Raw genomic sequence first — 7,420 nt, forward strand, 5'->3', positions numbered from 1 at the left:
CTGGAACATTTTGCCTTTCACATTTTGTTCTAGCTTCCAAAACTGGGAAGAGGGACAAAATTTGTGACTCACCCAGCTCCAGGAACGACAAGAGGGTGGGAGTTTAGGGTAAAACAACCCAGTGCTAAGCTGGACCAGGGATTACTGGGTGGCTCATGGTACCCCCAAAAAGAAGCTGGAATCCAATGGCGAGGTCTCCATCAGCTGCAAGGCTGATCAATCCCACACACTCAGGGTCCCTTAGCTACAGCCTGGCTAAGACGGAAGTGCTGACCTGAAGGGGAAACCCGGTAGCAGGAGGCAAGCCTTTCTGAATCTCCAAGAAAGGAATGAATTCCTTCTGACATGAACTAATCTGTAGCCACTCCAGAGGCCCACAAGGGGAATCTCAAAGTCCAGAGATTCCTTATTTACACAGCTATTATATGCAGTATGTCTCTTTGGGTTATGATGACCATTTTTTAAAGTGGGACTATCCCAAAGAAAAGATGGATTATTTGAAGAATGTTTAAAATTGTCATAATGCTTTCATTCTAATATCAGCTCACCTTAGTATCCCTGTGAGTTATAGTTGGTTTAGGCCACATTTTACTGCTGTAGACACTGAGATACAAAAATCTAAACAAAAAACGAGAAATAACTTTGGCAATAAGGACCAGGAGCAGTCCTCACTAGAGCTTTTAGCCCCAGAATTTCCAGGCTCTGGGCACCTCATCCACTGATATCTCCCGCTCCCTCCCACCCACCATCATGCCAGCCCCACAGTACAGAGGGTTTCTAGAGAGAAGTCAGACAAACTTTCCCCCCTTTTCTCTTCTTCGTTGTCAAGAAATGGACAAAGTAAAGTGGGGAGAGGGCATCATGCCACGTGATCATTGGAGAGGGGAAGGCAGGGCTGGAGGCTTTGCCACAGGACAGGGCAGATAGGTCTCAGCTGTGCCTGGCTCTAACCCCACACTGCTCTCTCCCACTCGTCCGCTGAGGGTTCCCACACTTCTTAGAGAAACAGTATTCTGGAGCAAGGTCTGAGTCAGTAGAATCAAACCCACTTTCAGTTCTGAGCTAGGGAAAAGCAACCCCAAGTAGAAAGTGAGGAAGGGTACCTTAACCCAGAGCCCTCAGAATGGAGCCTGAGAAAGAGGAGGGAGGGTGGGTGTGAAAGGAGGGCAGGGGATAGCAGCCCCCATCCCCCGAGGCCCCAGTCAGTGTCTCTGCAAATTAAGAACACGGACCCCTTTGTGGGCTATGGGGTCGACAGCCCCCAGACATGGCTTATCGTAGAGGAAAACCTTCTGTGTGGGCTGAGGTCAGTCCTCACCCTGAAACCCTTGGCCGGGTGCCTCTATGTAGAGAAAACTGCACAAACATATATGTGGTCCCAGGAAGGAAGGATCCCAACCCTTTTCTTGTCATGCTTCTGTGCATTTCCCAGTCCCCTCTCCCTTTCCCCAGCAGCCTTGGATTTCCTGCTGTGAGCCTCAGCCCCCAGGCTCTGGGGGAAGGTGAGTCTGTCTCTCCCTGCCTGCCTTCATCTGCCCTGAGTGCAGCACGGGGGTGGGGGGGGCTCCAGCAGGAAGGCCAGGCACTCTCAGGGGATACCTCATGCAGATACTGCTTCCTAAGGAACCCCATTAACTTCCGGGGGCCAGGATGTTTTCTCCCAGTGACCACTGAAAGCTCCATGAGGCAAGATAGAGCCTCTCAAAGACAGTGATGGGGGAGGGGCATTGAAACACTATTATGTTCACTGATACTCTTTTCACATGGGTCTATTCCCTCAGATTATCTCCCATGGGGGGTGGTTACTTAGGGAGGAGCAGGAGTGAGGGCACTTCAGTGATTCTAAGGTGCAGTCAGCATTAAGAACTATGTCTAAGACCAAACCAATGCAGAAGAAAGGGCCCTACAGGGTCTTTCTTGTGCCCCACTCCACCCTAGCACAAAGAGACCCAGAAAGTGAAAGGGACAAGAAAGGATAATGTCCAGGAGAGCTCTTCCTCAAATGAGCATCCTCTCCTCCACTTTGTTCTCAGACAGTGCATTTCCTCGTTCTAGGCAATGAGTACATGAAACATGTTAAATGTCCTTCAGCCTCCCTAGCACGACATCCAACAGCTGGAACTTCCATCCAGTCCTTCACATGATGGGCACCTGTGGGAAACCTGCCAGGGGCAGCCGATGTTCAGAGGCATCCAAAAAAAGTCTCCCACTTCGGCCGCCGTGAAGCCCACTCATGCAAGCATCCTCACTTTTCCTTCCTCTCACGGTTTCTTTGCAGAAGCAAGTGCTCAGGGAAATCAAGACAGGAGACCTGTCATGAGCTATGCTGACAGTCAGCAGCTGATCCCCGACAGAGACACAGCAGACGCAGACGGTGAGTACAGCAGGCCTGGTCTAAAATACTTCTAGCTCTGCATTGCTCCTACAGACAATCGGACACTTCAGAGGTCACTTCATGGGCAGTGAGAAAGAGCTGGGAAGGGATAGCACAGCTGGTGTTTGGGGTTCGGGGGCAGGATGCTACTGACTTGCTCGCTGTATTTTGAATAAACTGTTGTTTTGAGCACCCCCATCCCAGGTGTCCCAAGGGCTCTCATTCTGGCAGGGCCTTCTATACTAGCTTCCAAAAGAATCTCTAATAGCAGAAAAACGTATGACTTTCTGTGCATCCACCAAATGAAGTTTCTCTGGACAGCGTGGCCCTCAGTAGCTTGCCTTGTCTTACTAAGGAGAGCTGAGACTTCCTCTTCCTGCACTATCTGGTGCTTTACAGAGACCTCAGGGCATTGACACTTCCGCAGAGTAGCCCAGTTACCCTCTTCTCCTCTTTGTCCTGAGGGTCGTAGGGACAGGAGGGTTTGCTTAATTCATGCTTATTGTGGATGGCCTTGGCAGTCACTCAGCTCCCTCAGAGCCAGAGCCATTCTCAGGACCAACAAGGCTTGGTTTTGAGTATGGAGTCACAAAGTAATAATGAAGAACCAGGGATGGGTGGACAACAGGAACCCCTGTAGCAGCAGCTCCCCCATCCCTTTCTAGAACCCCCATGCTAGGTGATCCGTGTGGAGTTAAGTGAGGCTTGGCCACAGTGTATGTCTGTTAGAGGGGATCACATCTCATGCATTTTCTAAAAACCATCTCTAGTCACTGAGGCAATTTCTTAAGACAAATAAAAGGATCCATGTGATGAGTTAGAACAGCTTAATAATCCATATAAAAAGTCCAGCTCTCGTTATCTTTACTAGACAATATCTCTAAAGTTGAGTGTTGCTTGAGCCCCTGGTGTTGGCACTGCCCTGGTGGCCGAAGGCTTCCCTCTAGCTTCATCCTAGAACCTGAGGTTGAGGGAATGAATAGCAGCCTTCTGTTCATTTCAGGTGAGAGGAGACAGAGCAAAGCTTCTGTCACTCTGATCCTGGGGTCAGACAGACGTTCGAATTCTGGGACATGAGAAGCTCAAAGCAAAGTTTTTGCCTTTGCCTGGAGGCATTTCCCTCGTGTCCCCACTCCTCTCCTTCTTGGAGTTGCATGTTTCTGGCAGTGCCCAAAACCCTGAATAGTTGTCCAACCTATTACAGGATAGAATTATAACACTCATAGATCCATTTGATAGTGTTCCTTGGAAAACTGTTGCTACGGCAGGAATGGACTAAGCATCTAGTCACTGTCCAGGGATCCGCAATGCTCACCGAACTAAACACATGAGGTCCCTGCCTTTGGGAAGCTTGTGGTTTAGTAGAGGGAGACAATTAACATGTAACTAAACAAATAAGATCATTCAGGTAGTGATAAATGTTAAGAAAAAAAATAAAACTGATTAAAAAAAAAAAAAAAAACTCAGAAGGCCAGTGAAGCCTTCTGAGAGGGAGCAGCATTTCAGCTGAGACTTGGATGAAGGAAGAACCCCCATGTGGCTACCTGGGTAGGGGCTTCCAGGCAACATTGTGCCCAGGGCAGAAACAGCCTTGGCAAGTTCACAGAAGACAAGAAGACCAGTGTGCCTGGAAAGGGCTGCAAGAGGAAGGGAGCCATAGGGATGAAGTCAGACAGGTGCATGGGCGCCTGGGACAGTCTTGGCCTTGAGACCGCTTATTGACATGCAAAAAAGCATGAGCATGAAATAAGGGGTAGGTGAGGAGGTGCTGGAGCTCCCTGGGAACCTTCAGAGGGAGAATGGCTCTGCCATTTGAATTCCTAAATGGCAGTTCCATAAACAGCTCAGAAGGGAAGGTCTTAAAACTCTTTATGCTCCAGGAAGATGAGTACATTCATTTTTCAAACTTCTGCTGGGTGGGAGATGGGGAGGTCCCGCCACAGGGACCAACAAGGCTGGATGTCTTGCTTAGAGGTGAGAGACACAAATTTCACAGCACCTCTTCTAACTGCGGCTTTCCTGGACGGAAAGCAACACTGACAACTAGAGAAGGAAAAAATTGAGGCCACCTCAGATTTGAGGGAAAACTTGAGGGGTGAACTGGCATTTTTTTTGGCAACCACTTTGTGCCAGGCATTTTACCCACATTATCTTATTTACACAATAGTTATATAAGGTCCCACAACTAGTAAGTGGAAGAAATAGCATTTGATCTTCATTTCAAACTTGTTCGTCTTGGGCAGATCAGGTCCCTGTGAGTTAGTTTTAAGCATCAGACCAAGACAATTTCATAGTTTCCCTAAGTGGTAGCCACTGCACTTGAACTGCTTGGGTTGACAATGGCCCAGCCATGTATCTCTCAGATCCTCCGGGCCCCATCTGAACAGATCTCTGATTGTTCAGTGTGATTAGCAGCTGTTTTAATGAGGAAGCACTCCCACACTGTGGGTGCATGACAGACTGGTGTGCACCAGAGTGCCATTGGACCCAAAGCTACTCACACCCAGACATACTGAACCAGAAACTGCCCTTTCACAATGTGCCCCAGTAATTTGAGTTTTGAGTTTGAGTTTACCACCGACATGGGTTTCTTCCTTATCTCCGACAGTTGGCAGCAGACATAGAATTTAGCAATGGAGGACTCATGCCACCTGCTCATGGGCCCTGCCTCTTCACTGTGGTTCAGGTCCTGGTTCTCATGGGTTTTCAGGTCCAGGTAGGTCTCCTATATCATGCTTAGCTCTGAAGTCAGTGAAGGCTGCCAGAGGGTCACTGTGGGAGCCCCCACCCTCGCCACTACCCCTGGGCCATCCTGCTTGGTCCCTATGTGGGCACCACGATGGGGAAGTGTCTCCATCAGTAGCCATGACCTGTCAGGACTCCTCAGAGACCAGCCTGCTTCCCAGGCTCCAGGCAGCTGGGCAGACATTCAAGACTTGCTTCATTCATCATCTCTGCCACCAACCTCGTCAGGTGGTCACCTGGCTGCCAAACATCATGGCTCTCCAGTTGCACATTCTTCCATCTGACTTGGCTCTCTCGGGTGGGAAACAGGCACTCCTGGCCTCCTCTCCCTGGAGAGGACCGTGGATCCTGACAAAGTATCTTAGAGTCCTGGTAGCTTGTGCAGCTGCAGTGCACCTAGACTTCTCTCTGCTCGCCAGCTGAGGCCTGGGCCTCACCATCTCTCAACCCTCTTTAAAAAGGGGGCCACATGGAGTCGCTGCAAGGCCCAGCCACCTTCTGCCAGGGCAGTAGGGAGCGCTCAGCGGGACCCAGGCCTGCAGGCTGCACGAAGGACCTCATTTGCACTTCAATAACGTGCTTTTCTTTCACTTAACTATGTATCTTGGTGTTAGATGTGTCAGTGGAGAGACTCCCCAGTGCAATTAAACGGGAGTATTGAGCCGGAGAGAAATCAGTGTGTGTTGACTCAGATATTTAAGCAACCACCTTTCAGTATTGACTCAGAAATTGGCCTTCCAGCTGTCCCTGCTGGCAGACTCTTCTGGCATCTCGTCAGGCCTCTGTTAATGTGTTTTTCAAATTTCAACTTGCTTCAACTTGTCTCCTAACTGATCCTCCTGATGATGATAATAATGGTTTCCAGGCTGACCTGCACACAGCACTTAGGCAAGTAGCCCAGGCCCCTCTCTGGAGGCGACCCCTTCCTTATAAATCACAGTCAGAGGGCGTCTGCTTGCTGGGTTCGTGGCAGGTTAAGTCAGCTTGGGGGACTTCTCAAGCAACTCCTAATTGTTCCTCTGGAGAACTTGAGTGGTGAGGGTCTCTCTCCTGATGGGGTTAGACTTTAGTGGTCTGCTGCTGGAGGGGGGCAGGTTGCTGATTCCCTCCAAATTTTACTCACTCTTCCAAACAGGAAGAACTTTCCCACCATTTGCAGTCCCCCTGATGAGTAATTATTGGATGGGTTTGTGGTCACTTAATTGCCAGGGCCCTTGCCCCTTGCTTTACAGAGTCGTGACTATACGAGCACCTTTCCCAGACGTGGCCAATTAGCGGGGTCCAGCTGGTTTGGAGCCAGGCTTCTAAGGAAGGCTGAGTCCCTGTTCTCAGCTCCGAGGCCTTTCTGCAGCCTCTCAGGCCTTCCTGACTGCGGCTGTCAAACTTTGCTGACCTTTCCCCCTTGGGGCTAATGAGTGTCACAGCCATTTTTAATCTTGGGTTTTCTAGGAGTTGAGCTGTTAACCTAGCTCCTACAGAAGGAGGATCCTGGGAGGTATAAGTGAACTCTTCACACACAAGGAGGCGACTAATGGAGAAACATAGGATTTTCAGTGTCAGGGCTAGCTTTGAAGTTTTGCATTGACACCCTTGATAACATCGACCAGATGTCAAATCAGAGTGGGTCAGCACAGGCAGCATGGGTGGGAGGGCAGCCAGATCATCTGTGGAATAACCTGTTGACAGTATAGATGGCTGAGCCTCACCTGAGAGGGATTTGGCAGGTCTGCAGTAGGGCTGTGACTGGTTCGTTAACCAACTTTATGGGGGATTCTAATGAGCCAACTGGCTTGGGGATCACCATCGTGATGGAAAGAGCATTAGACTGAAATCAGAATTCCAGGTCTTGGCACTGAGTGACCTGTGTGTTACTATGGGCAAGTCCTCTTCAAGCCATTTTTCTTATCCTGAATGCAGGGGTAATGGAGGGCCTTCTTCACAGGGTTGCTTTGAGAAATAGATGAGATACTATATAGCATCTGAAAACAGCAGAGTGTCAGGTGTTCGGACTGCTGAGTCACTTGCGCATTCGTTCGCTTAACAAATATATGGGTCTTAACGCAAAACTGTAAGAGGTACTGCAGAGGTGTTTTCTGTTTGTTTGTTTGTTTGTTTGCTTTTTGTTTTTTAAAGTATGATCTGTTGCCTACAAAGAGCTTCAGACAAACGGGACAGAAGAATCCACGTGGGAAGTCAGGATCTCAGCCTTGTGCAGGGCGCTCCAGCTTGACAGTGTGCACAAGCGATGCTGAAATACACACTGGGATTTGGAAAACCTCTTAGACAAGGTGCACGCAACAG

Source organism: Trachypithecus francoisi, unplaced genomic scaffold, assembly GCF_009764315.1.
Source record: "Trachypithecus francoisi isolate TF-2019V2 unplaced genomic scaffold, Tfra_2.0 Lachesis_group18, whole genome shotgun sequence".
NCBI classification, from domain to species: domain Eukaryota; kingdom Metazoa; phylum Chordata; class Mammalia; order Primates; family Cercopithecidae; genus Trachypithecus; species Trachypithecus francoisi.